General features: G+C 39.3%; 1 protein-coding gene across 2 annotated transcripts in view; it reads left to right on the top strand.

Annotated features, from left to right (window-relative positions):
- LOC139751039 (uncharacterized) overlaps positions 1 to 14,367 on the top strand; it is a 442,294-nt gene that overhangs the window by 294,026 nt on the left and 133,901 nt on the right. The window lies entirely within an intron of this gene.

Here is a 14,367-nt window from a genome sequence, read left to right as displayed (position 1 = left end):
AATTAAACAAGCACCGTCTTTAGAAAGGATTTTAATTAGTTCTTCCATAGTAATGTGAAATTGGGTGAATGAAATAAGCTAAGTAATGAGACACTGAATGTAAACAGTACACAGAAAAGTAAAAAGTTGTATGACAGTAAAGAAAGTTTAAGAGATTAGGCTCTCTCAGTGTAGATCCCCATCCCATACTTTACAGCTATGTAATTAAACATACACACACAACTATATATGTATGTATAATGTGTATCTTTCATTATCTTCACAGTAATATGCTTCACTTGTTGCTGTTTCACACTCACCCTATTGGATGCAGTGATTAGAATTTCTGTACATAGCTTTCATATTTATTTTTGTTAGATTAAAGTGTTTATTGTTCATTATCAAGTCTTTCCTCATCACTAGAAAACTAGAATCACTTTCTTGTGTAAAGATTCACTCTTTATTAGTTAAATGGAATATACCTCTTAAACAATTATCTTTTTCTTTTGATAAGAATCCACTACTCAGTCGGAGCCACCTCACATCACCATAATCTATTAAAATCATATCCTCTTGACTAGGGACCCATGATCCTTCTGGATTTTTTTTCTTGCACATTTAGATGATAGTAATCAGTTGGATCCTTCTCAAACTATTATGAAAATTTTTTTCTCTCTCTGTTGTCGCTTGTCATCATTCCTGAAATGTATTCATCTGTAGTGGAATTCATCTTCTCTTGGTTCCAGCCCCTCATCAACCATATTCCATCATCAGATTGTAAGTGCAGTAATGTGTTTTGCATTCTATTTAATAACAAAGATCTTGAGAATTTTTTTTGTCTCAATATCTTATTTTTGTTGCTTATTCACAATTGCTAGTTTATGTTCTCCCCAGTCATCTACCCTTTTTTCTTGAAATTAGCATCATACTGTCACTGAAAACCTCCAAACTGCACTTTACTTTTGAGAAATTATTGTGTTATGCAGAAAGAGTACAGTGATTTCAGTCCCAACACTTATGATTGGATTTGTTTAGTGCAGTGCTGCACTGATATGAATGCACAGAATATGATCAGACACTGAATGCTCTTTTGATGTACTTTTCCTTTTGTTAACAGTGAATAAGTGGTGTGTCTTTTGCTTCCTTCTCCCTTGATACTTTAACCCTTTCATTGCGCTGTGCCACCATAGATAGTATGGTGCACTGAGCCACATTTATGGCTTTAAACTTTTGTGATCACTTTTGAATTTCCACTTGAGATATGATTTTGCATAGATATCATTAGCAACCAAACAACTGAGCTGGAAAGAATATCGTGAATCACAGTCACCCATGAATTGCCAAAGAAAGTGTAATTTCCCTTTCAATGTGCTGAGCCATGCTGGTTGCTGTACATTGCATGGTGTGCAGAACCACAATTGTGGCTGTTAACCTTTGCACCCTCGTATGAATTCCCATCTGGTGTATGACTGCATCCTATTCACCGATGTCATTAAAGCAACCTAACAGCACAGCTGGACATAGTATCATGATTCACAGTCACCAATATATCACCAAAGAAAGTGTAACTCTGTCATCATAGCAAGATTTATGCAGCAACTAATTTGATCAATTTTGAAGTAAAAGATTTTTATCAAAGTTTATGTTTTTGGTGAAAATATGGTAATTTGCTCTCATATATTCATACAAATAATGTTCTCTATAGATGAGTAATTACATTGATATTGCACGTAATATATAAAAAATGTATATACATATAAAGTATGTAAGTGATGATATGGTATGAAAAACACCCTTCCTTCATTAAAAAATCCAATGGTATGTATGAAGTCACCTTTCATAAGATCATAAAGTGTGTAATGTGTTTAGGTATGTAGAATGAAACCTCACCAAAAAAAATGTTATCATTTATTTACATAAATAAGGAGGATCTGGACCTCAATCTAGGGCCTCAACACTATCCAGCCAACCTTTTCCCACGCCAATTTAGAGGAAAATGTATTACTTTTCTGGGTGTCAGTAATAAGTGATAAATAGGTATTATGTAAGGGATTTTATTATTTCAATGGGGTGTCATCAGAAATCTTGTGCAATGAAAGGGTTAAGCTCCTAAGTGTTATTCCAGTAGGACACCAAACATGGTTTTTTCCATTGCATGTCGTTGCATTATGTCAGTCCATAATTTGTATATATTTACTTCATAATCTATTTACTATGTATCTCATCATTGCTATATCATTATGCCTTCATTTTATACCTTTTTTATGCTTCACTTCATTCTTGCTTGACTCAAATACTTCAAACCATTCCATATATTGGTCATTTCATGTGTTTTCTTCTCGTGTTTTGACTGGCATTTGACATAATTACATGTGTTTGCTGCATCAAACCTTTCCATTATCACTAACTATAGATACTTTACATTTCTGTGTCCAAAAAAATGTTTGTGTCATAGTTTGCAAAGTTGTCATCTGTAAACAGTTGGTTTTCATGCTTTACCTTTAGTTTTCATTTACTGATTGTTTTGAAATTGAAGAACAATTGTACTTTTATCAATATGAAGGCCATTTCAGTTTCTGGTGTTCTTGCCCATGGTCTTTGAAAAATTGGGGCCTGAGAGTATCAATTTTTAAGGTTGATCAAAAGAAAGGTCTTATTATATCATATGATTTTTAATGGAAAGTACTCTGTAAGAGAATGGTGATATTTGTAAGATATAAGGCCTGATTAGGATAAGCTGTTGCTAGTGTTGTCTTTTTGTGTCTGCAGCATACTACTATAGGTGGAGATCTGTATTTTATAGTTGCTTTCTCTCTTATTCTTATCTTTCACACTTCATTTACCTTTGATGCTACACATCAGGCCATTATCACTTACTGTTGATACTTCTCACATTCATAAATGCTTTGCTCACCATCAATTTATTTTTGTTAACCCTGAATGATTTACATCATTCCATTGTTACTGCACAGTTAGTGGCTCACTAGTGGTGCTTCACATCCTTCCTTTTGAAATCTACTTTTTTTATCATTCCATTGTTATTTATCTTTGTTACTTCATATCATTCCATTATCATTCATTCTTGTTGCATCATAGCATTCTAGTGTCAGTCTGTAATTAGCATCTTACTCTCTTCCATTTTGTTCCTTCCTTCTGTTTGTGCATCATCATATTTTTGGTCTTTCTGGTATTTTCACGGTACTCATTTCGCCTGCTTGTGATGATTCAAGTAATTTCAGTATCTCGTTTATGGGTGAAGTTTCCATTTAGATACATTTTCTGACTGTATTTACTGATGGTCTCCCTCCCTGATACTCATTCATATATCTTAGAATCTGTTATTCAGAAATGTTTTATGCATTTCTTCCCTTCTTTTCTTTTTGATATAATCATATATATAAGGTGGGATTCCATGGTAAAAATCACTCTTTTAGTTGAAGTCATTTTACCCTTGAAGGCCAGTAACTGTTTTGAGTATTAGGGAGAGTGAATATTTGAGTAACTTAAAGGTTAGATTTTTTTGTATTACTAAACAACACTCTTTGTTTGATTACTGTCTCTTTCCTCTGTTGTCCCCGATGAACTGCAGCCATTACCGGCTACTGCATTTACTAATACTGCCCTTGTTTCAAATGGTACCGACTATTATCGCTGTATTGTGTACCATTAGTGACACATTAAAAAAGATTAGTAATAACCAAAACATTTGCCGCACAATACCTCCACAATAACCACCAACTTTATCACGAGTATTATCATTATGCCTAATAGGCAGGACATTTGGTAGACACGTAAGATAAATGTAGTCAGTAGGAACATTATCTAGGAGCCTCTGGAAACACTGTGCAAGAGGTCCTCTGCCTTTAGTCTGTTTATGATGAGACATTAAAGACACTATCATAAAGCATTCTTAATCGACTTCTGCTCACAAATCTTTCTGATCATCAATCAAAAACATCTCCAGTAACTTACATGATGCAGCCTTTCCTCTTTTCTTCCAAACCTAATCAGTATATAGCTAATTCTCCAGATTCTAAAGCCACTCTTTTCAGTACCTTATCCTCCACTAAAATCTACACTGTTTGATTCCCTGTAAAGTCCTCTTCCATCTTCTACCACTGAACTATGCCCTTTTCTCTGACTCATGCAAGGCCTTCCTAGTACTTTCCCAACTTCAATTTGGCAAGTCTTATCCCCAGATGTCATACCTCCTTGAGTCCCGAGATCGTGTGCATCTGAGTCAGCTCCGGTCCTTACTCATTCAGTTGCTTACTAAACCTGATCAGAATCCAACTTTTTCAATATTCCCTTGGTTTGGACATGAGGATTTCAAAATTTTGATTTTGCCACGGATAGTAAAAAATGCTGCTTCATAAGCCATAAAATCATATACAGTAAAGTCAAATTGGAAATCATAGTTCTGGCTACTTAAAATGAAAAAAATTGAAACTTGTCTTTCAAAAAAGAATAAGTAAATTTTTTTTTACAAACAAGTCATGCATAAGATAGTATTCAGTGCTTTGGAAATAATGGAAGACAATTTGGGTCAAAATTGCTGTCTAACCCCAAAAACTGCACTTATAATCCTAAAGGACTCTCCTTGCACAAAAACTAAAGTATTGACTGAACTTTTTTGATGAAAATATATCTGTAGTAACCAAAAGTAAGGAAAAGACAAAAAAAAGTACAGTAATGTACAATCTTGTATATTAGTCAGATAGGGTTTTTAATTTACCAAAGGTGGATGGTTTTTTCCACGATAATTTTTTTCCTGGCATATTATCTCACACACAAACATACTTCTGTGCTATAGCTGTTAGCATTGCTGATCATCATACATGTATAACTGCCTTTAGTGGTGGTTTAAGGATGTAAAGGAAAATTTTCCTTCATCAAAAATAGACTTTTTCAATATAGTGAAGCACACAGGACATTTGTCCCTGGGAAGCTGGTGGCAGAATGTCTGCCCTATATTCTGCCCTAGGTAGAGACCTTGCGACTCTGAGAAACTGCCCATGACAGCCTGTTGTAGGGCTTTTAAAAAGGGTTTGTGTTGAGAGCATAATGCGCCATCTGTGACTTGTTATGGTAAGTCAGCAAACTTTTTAGGGATGAGCGATATTGGAAAAATTGGCTTATCTTGTATGTCAAGAGGCCATGTGGCAATTTTCTATGCCTATTCTGTTTAGAAAATCAGCAAGTTTGGGGATAAGCAAAGAATGAAGCAATTAACTCTTTGTGAATAGTGTAGAGTGTGTAACTTTTGTGAAGAATGTTGTATGATATTCAGGGGGATGTTAACTGTTCATACTGACTCGAGAATAACATGAGGCATTTCTTTTCTTTTTCTTTCATACTATTCGCCATTTCCCGCATTAGCGAGGTAGCGTTAAGAACAGAGGACTGGGCCTTAGAGGGAATATCCTCACCTGGCCCCCTTCTCTGTTCCTTCTTTTGGAAAATTAAAAAAAAAAAAAAACGAGAGGGGAGGATTTCCAGCCACCCGCTCCCTCCCCTTTTAGTCGCCTTATACGACACGCAGGGAATACGTGGGAAGTATTCTTTCTCCCCTATCCCCAGGGATAATATATATATAAGTAAGATGTAGATGGTTTATAATTAGACTCAAAATTATCTTTACTGGGGATCTCCCACCAAGATTTCATCTCAAAAGGCAATTACATTTAAAGAAATGATAATGAAAGATAACAATGAAGAATCTAGTAAATGTACAAGTTGATATGTGAGAAATATTTAAAAGCTAGTTATTGACAAGGTATTGTCACCAAAGTGGTATCAGTAGCAGGAATTTTTATCAGGATATAAATGTATCCCTGGGGATAGGGGAGAAAGAATACTTCCTACGTATTCCCTGCGTGTCGTAGAAGGCGACTAAAAGGGAAGGGAGCGGGGGGCTGGAAATCCTCCCCTCTCGTTTTTTTTTTTTTTTTTTTTTTTTTTTTTTCTCCAAAGAAGGAACAGAGAAGGGGGCCAGGTGAGGATATTCCCTCAAAGGCCCAGTTCTCTGTTCTTAACGCTACCCCGCTATCGCGGGAAATGGCGAATAGTATGAAAAAAAAATATATATATATATATATATATATATATATATATATACACATATATTCTTTTTTTTTTTTTTATACTTTGTCGCTGTCTCCCGCGTTTGCGAGGTAGCGCAAGGAAACAGACGAAAGAAATGGCCCAACCCCCCCCATACACATGTATATACATACGTCCACACACGCAAATATACATACCTACACAGCTTTCCATGCCTTGATTCAATCCACTGACAGCACGTCAACCCCGGTATACCACATCGCTCCAATTCACTCTATTCCTTGCCCTCCTTTCACCCTCCTGCATGTTCAGGCCCCGATCACACAAAATCTTTTTTCAACCTTATTTCAACCTGATTTCAACCTTAGCTCTGAAAATCACCCGCATGAATGGTCTTGTAATTACATCTATCATGCAAGCAGGAGTCATTGAACAAATACTCCTCTACCAAACTGGTGGTTTCTCTGAAAACATTCCCACCCTAATTACAGTCCCGATGTTTAGTTATGCATTCTCATTATATGAATACAAAAAATACCATTTCCCATGGTAGAACATTAAGAAAAAACATAGATAAGAGAAATAAACATAAATACTGGAAAGTGGGATGTTATTGCTTTGTGAGTATTAATAAGCAAATACGTAAACATAAGTTTACACTGTCTCTCATTTTTGGGGTGGCAATTAACAATAAGCTATGAAAATACTACGATGCTGATGACCTTACAAGGCTCAGGAATTCGGCTCAAGGATTAGGGACTGTAAATGCAAACAAAATCTGTGACCTAAAGTTGACCCTTGAACTTGGCCAGATAATCTTTACAATGGAATTTGCACAGCTGGTCATTATTGAATTTAGACCCTTCTCAATTTGGAAGAAGGCAACAGTGAGAAAGATCAATCTTGTGTCAGGTCTAAATATGATGGTGACTAACTGCATATATGTCTGAAGATCACCATGCCAGGCTCACAGATTAAACTTGTCTCAGATGTAAATGCAATCACAGTCCAAGAGAACCTAGTCTAACTCTTGCACTAATGAAGACTGATACTGTTATCTGCTGTGATCTGTAGTAATGACTCACTGTCAGGGTATATGCCATTACTGAGCTATACCACCTTCCCTGAGATAATGTTACTCTATACCAAAGAGAGATGATATAAACAGATGTCAGGTTTAACTTTTAAAGTATATTCATTAACTTGCTTTGACTCTTAATATGGGCCTTAAAATCCTCTTGGATGAGGTTATAACACTAGTGAAATGTCACCTTTAGCAAGGCTATGTCATCATCAGCTGACAAAAGAGAGTACAGTGTCGTCAAATAACTCTTCTCTTCAAGGGAGTTAATCCTGTCCTGCTACTGAGCTATGTATAATGCAGGCTTAGAGCTGCAGGAGCCCCAATAAAGGGGATCCTGGGATTAAAGCCCTGGGATCCCTTTGTGGAAACAGTCCTATAGTTTATAATAACAATAACTCCTAAGTTATATAATAATAATAATATATAATAATAATTTTTTTTTTTTTTTTTTTTTTTTTATACTTTGTCGCTGTCTCCCGCGTTTGCGAGGTAGCGCAAGGAAACAGACGAAAGAAATGGCCCAACCCCCCCCCCCATACACATGTACATACACACGTCCACACACGCAAATATACATACCTACACAGCTTTCCATGGTTTACCCCAGACGCTTCACATGCCTTGCTTCAATCCACTGACAGCACGTCAACCCCTGTATACCACATGACTCCAATTCACTCTATTTCTTGCCCTCCTTTCACCCTCCTGCATGTTCAGGCCCCGATCACACAAAATCTTTTTCACTCCATCTTTCCACCTCCAATTTGGTCTCCCTCTTCTCCTCGTTCCCTCCACCTCCGACACATATATCCTCTTGGTCAATCTCTCCTCACTCATTCTCTCCATGTGCCCAAACCATTTCAAAACACCCTCTTCTGCTCTCTCAACCACGCTCTTTTTATTTCCACACATCTCTCTTACCCTTACGTTACTTACTCGATCAAACCACCTCACACCACACATTGTCCTCAAACATCTCATTTCCAGCACATCCATCCTCCTGCGCACATCTCTATCCATAGCCCACGCCTCGCAACCATACAGCATTGTTGGAACCACTATTCCCTCAAACATACCCATTTTTGCTTTCCGAGATAATGTTCTCGACTTCCACACATTTTTCAAGGCTCCCAAAATTTTCGCCCCCTCCCCCACCCTATGATCCACTTCCGCTTCCATGGTTCCATCCGCTGACAGATCCACTCCCAGATATCTAAAACACTTCACTTCCTCCAGTTTTTCTCCATTCAAACTCACCTCCCAATTGACTTGACCCTCACCCCTACTGTACCTAATAACCTTGCTCTTATTCACATTTACTCTCAACTTTCTTCTTCCACACACTTTACCAAACTCAGTCACCAGCTTCTGCAGTTTCTCACATGAATCAGCCACCAGCGCTGTATCATCAGCGAACAACAATTGACTCACTTCCCAAGCTCTCTCATCCCCAACAGACTTCATACTTGCCCCTCTTTCCAGGACTCTTGCATTTACCTCCTTTACAACCCCATCCATAAACAAATTAAACAACCATGGAGACATCACACACCCCTGCCGCAAACCTACATTCACTGAGAACCAATCACTTTCCTCTCTTCCTACACGTACACATGCCTTACATCCTCGATAAAAACTTTTCACTGCTTCTAACAACTTGCCTCCCACACCATATATTCTTAATACCTTCCACAGAGCATCTCTATCAACTCTATCATATGCCTTCTCCAGATCCATAAATGCTACATACAAATCCATTTGCTTTTCTAAGTATTTCTCACATACATTCTTCAAAGCAAACACCTGATCCACACATCCTCTACCACTTCTGAAACCGCACTGCTCTTCCCCAATCTGATGCTCTGTACATGCCTTCACCCTCTCAATCAATACCCTCCCATATAATTTACCAGGAATACTCAACAAACTTATACCTCTGTAATTTGAGCACTCACTCTTATCCCCTTTGCCTTTGTACAATGGCACTATGCACGCATTCCGCCAATCCTCAGGCACCTCACCATGAGTCATACATACATTAAATAACCTTACCAACCAGTCAACAATACAGTCACCCCCTTTCTTAATAAATTCCACTGCAATACCATCCAAACCTGCTGCCTTGCCGGCTTTCATCTTCCGCAAAGCTTTTACTACCTCTTCTCTGTTTACCAAATCATTTTCCCTAACCCTCTCACTTTGCACACCACCTCGACCAAAACACCCTATATCTGCCACTCTGTCATCAGACACATTCAACAAACCTTCAAAATACTCATTCCATCTCCTTCTCACATCACCGCTACTTGTTATCACCTCCCCATTTACGCCCTTCACTGAAGTTCCCATTTGCTCCCTTGTCTTACGCACCCTATTTACCTCCTTCCAGAACATCTTTTTATTCTCCCTAAAATTTACTGATAGTCTCTCACCCCAACTCTCATTTGCCCTTTTTTTCACCTCTTGCACCTTTCTCTTGACCTCCTGTCTCTTTCTTTTATACTTCTCCCACTCAATTGCATTTTTTCCCTGCAAAAATCGTCCAAATGCCTCTCTCTTCTCTTTCACTAATACTCTTACTTCTTCATCCCACCACACACTACCCTTTCTAAACAGCCCACCTCCCACTCTTCTCATGCCACAAGCATCTTTTGCGCAATCCATCACTGATTGACTAAATACATCCCATTCCTCCCCCACTCCCCTTACTTCCATTGTTCTCACCTTTTTCCATTCTGTACACAGTCTCTCCTGGTACTTCCCCACACAGGTCTCCTTCCCAAGCTCACTTACTCTCACCACCTTCTTCACCCCAACATTCACTCCTCTTTTCTGAAAACCCATACTAATCTTCACCTTAGCCTCCACAAGATAATGATCAGACATCCCTCCAGTTGCACCTCTCAGCACATTAACATCCAAAAGTCTCTCTTTCGCACGCCTGTCAATTAACACGTAATCCAATAACGCTCTCTGGCCATCTCTCCTACTTACATAAGTATACTTATGTATATCTCGCTTTTTAAACCAGGTATTCCCAATCATCAGTCCTTTTTCAGCACATAAATCTACAAGCTCTTCACCATTTCCATTTACAACACTGAACACCCCATGCATACCAATTATTCCCTCAACTGCCACATTACTCACCTTTGCATTCAAATCACCCATCACTATAACCCGGTCTCGTGCATCAAAACCGCTAACACACTCATTTAGCTGCTCCCAAAACACTTGCCTCTCATGATCTTTCTTCTCATGCCCAGGTGCATATGCACCAATAATCACCCACCTCTCTCCATCAACTTTCAATTTTACCCATATTAATCGAGAATTTACTTTCTTACATTCTATCACATACTCCCACAACTCCTGTTTCAGGAGTATTGCTACTCCTTCCCTTGCTCTTGTCCTCTCACTAACCCCTGACTTCACTCCCCAGACATTTCCAAACCACTCTTCCCCTTTACCCTTGAGCTTCGTTTCACTCAGAGCCAAAACATCCAGGTTCCTTTCCTCAAACATACTACCTATCTCTCCTTTTTTCACATCTTGGTTACATCCACACACATTTAGGCACCCCACTCTGAGCCTTCGAGGAGGATGATCACTCCCCGCGTGACTCCTTCTTCTGTTTCCCATTTTAGAAAGTTAATACAAGGAGGGGAGGATTTCCGGCCCCCCGCTCCCGTCCCCTCTAGTCGCTTTCTACGACACGCGAGGAATACGTGGGAAGTATTCTTTCACCCCTATCCCCAGGGATAATATACATATATATATACATATACACACACACACACACACACACACATATGCACATACACACACACACACACACATACATATATATACATATGAAAAATGTAAGAACAATTTAGAAACAAACTTTTAGCTTGAAATGAATGAAAAAAAAAAATGAATGTCACATAATGGTTCAACCTCTGGCTATGGAAAAGGAAATGTACAATTTATTCACACAAACGTCAATAGCAGTTCTCATCAATTTCACCACTGTGTCAATAAGCTTCAATGACTAAGCTACATTTTTCTCCAACTACACTATTTTCTTGTCAAAAACACCATGCATGAAAACTATCACTCCATTAACACAACTATAAACATTTACTTCCCCTTTAAAAGTTCTGGGGAAGTCTGTCTCGATACACTGCGGCGAGGCGACGCGACGCTGACACAATCACTGTCACAATATCACTTCTGCCTCCTCAAGTCAATCTCTCAGCCACAGTGCAGGCCTTCATCGTCGAAATCGGTCTTCTTCCTCATTTGCCGAACCCGTCCTCCAGCGCGCTCTCCACCCAGCACCTCGTCCACGTCCTCAATGCCACTGTTTGAAGTTATGCTGTGAGTGAAAAATCATCTTTGATGAGGCAGTATCACTGGAAGCACAGTCTCATCAAAGAACTTCCCACACCAGAGGAATTCACATTTTCCTGCTACTGGCAGTACCACAGCCTTGGGCTGCCAAGGCATCTGCAAGACCATCCAGTGTAACACCAGGAATCTTTCTTCAAATAATAATAATAATAATAATAATAATAATCCACTTGCTTAAAGCAGTTTCCTCTAGTGCATTCTCTTTTACCGTAACCTTTATGTACAAATATCAATTACTCTGAATATGAAAGCTAAATTTATTCTGGACCCTCAGGCATTTAAAACTGCTAATAATGAGGCATTTAAAACTGCTGACTTGCAGTTCCATTATGTATTTCTAATGGACAAGGCTAAATTTTATATCATGTTGCTTGATATGATATACTGGTGTTAATTGTTAGGCTTCGTACCGCCTCGAGCATAGCATAAGTCGTTATCTATTTCTAATGAACAGGGCTAAGGTGTATATCATATTGCTTAATATAATATATACCTTATTCTATTAAGATAGGGATAGATAATGGAATTAGGTTAAGGTGCATATTATACATGCATGGGCCACCTAAGATGAAACATCCATAGGTTTGAGTCGTGGTTGCAGCAACTGCTCTACAGTCCACCTAGCTGTTCATTCGCCCCTTGAGACTTGTTGATAAAATGGACACCTGGCAGAGGCTAGGGTGTGTGTTTGTGTGTGTACATGCACACACATACACATGCATACACTTAGGAGTTCAATAGATAGGGCCATGTAAGTGTAAACCTCTCTCTCCATAACACTCACACACACACTGTACTTATATTTATTATGCTCGATCACCGCTTCCTGCATCAGCAAGGTAGCACCAGGAAACAGATGAAGAATGTACCATCCACTCATATAGACATATATATATATATATATTCATACATATACATGTTGGAAAGGATCACAATTTTGCGTGTGATCAAGATATTCCTATGAGTCCACGGGGAAAATGAAACACGAAAAGTTCCCAAGTGCACTTTCGTGTAATAATCACATCATCAGGGGACACACAAGAGTGAAATATAACAGTCAGTTGATATACATTGAAGAGACGAAGCTAGGACGCCATTTGGTAAACATATCTTTTCCTTTCATACTATTCGCCATTTCCCGCATTAGCGAGGTAGCATCAAGAACAGACGACTGGGCTTTTCAGGGAATATCCTCACCTGGCCCCCCTTCTCCGTTCCTTCTTTTGGAAAATTAAAAAAAAAAACGAGAGGGGAGGATTTCCAGCCACCCGCTCCCTCCCCTTTTAGCCGCCTTCTACGACACGCAGGGAATACGTGGGAAGTATTCTTTCTCCCCTATCCCCAGGGATATAAACATATATATAAACTATGTATATATATATATATATATATATATATTTTTTTTTTTTTTTTTTTTTTTTTTATACTTTGTCGCTGTCTCCCGCGTTTGCGAGGTAGCGCAAGGAAACAGACGAAAGAAATGGCCCAACCCCCCCCCCATACACATGTACATACACACGTCCACACACGCAAATATACATACCTACACAGCTTTCCATGGTTTACCCCAGACGCTTCACATGCCTTGCTTCAATCCACTGACAGCACGTCAACCCCGGTATACCACATGACTCCAATTCACTCTATTTCTTGCCCTCCTTTCACCCTCCTGCATGTTCAGGCCCCGATCACACAAAATCTTTTTCACTCCATCTTTCCACCTCCAATTTGGTCTCCCTCTTCTCCTCGTTCCCTCCACCTCCGACACATATATCCTCTTGGTCAATCTCTCCTCACTCATTCTCTCCATGTGCCCAAACCATTTCAAAACACCCTCTTCTGCTCTCTCAACCACGCTCTTTTTATTTCCACACATCTCTCTTACCCTTACGTTACTTACTCGATCAAACCACCTCACACCACACATTGTCCTCAAACATCTCATTTCCAGCACATCCATCCTCCTGCGCACATCTCTATCCATAGCCCACGCCTCGCAACCATACAACATTGTTGGAACCACTATTCCCTCAAACATACCCATTTTTGCTTTCCGAGATAATGTTCTCGACTTCCACACATTTTTCAAGGCTCCCAAAATTTTCGCCCCCTCCCCCACCCTATGATCCACTTCCGCTTCCATGGTTCCATCCGCTGACAGATCCACTCCCAGATATCTAAAACACTTCACTTCCTCCAGTTTTTCTCCATTCAAACTCACCTCCCAATTGACTTGACCCTCACCCCTACTGTACCTAATAACCTTGCTCTTATTCACATTTACTCTCAACTTTCTTCTTCCACACACTTTACCAAACTCAGTCACCAGCTTCTGCAGTTTCTCACATGAATCAGCCACCAGCGCTGTATCATCAGCGAACAACAACTGACTCACTTCCCAAGCTCTCTCATCCCCAACAGACTTCATACTTGCCCCTCTTTCCAGGACTCTTGCATTTACCTCCCTTACAACCCCATCCATAAACAAATTAAACAACCATGGAGACATCACACACCCCTGCCGCAAACCTACATTCACTGAGAACCAATCACTTTCCTCTCTTCCTACACGTACACATGCCTTACATCCTCGATAAAAACTTTTCACTGCTTCTAACAACTTGCCTCCCACACCATATATTCTTAATACCTTCCACAGAGCATCTCTATCAACTCTTTTGAAGGTTTGTTGAATGTGTCCGATGACAGAGTGGCAGATATAGGGTGTTTTGGTCGAGGTGGTGTGCAAAGTGAGAGGGTTAGGGAAAATGATTTGGTAAACAGAGAAGAGGTAGTAAAAGCTTTGCGGAAGATGAAAGCCGGCAAGGCAGCAGGTTTGGATGGTA

This window comes from Panulirus ornatus, chromosome 10 (genome assembly GCF_036320965.1).
Source record: "Panulirus ornatus isolate Po-2019 chromosome 10, ASM3632096v1, whole genome shotgun sequence".
NCBI classification, from domain to species: domain Eukaryota; kingdom Metazoa; phylum Arthropoda; class Malacostraca; order Decapoda; family Palinuridae; genus Panulirus; species Panulirus ornatus.
Note: the sequence above shows the minus strand (reverse complement) of the source record. Positions and strands in the feature narration are given on the sequence as shown.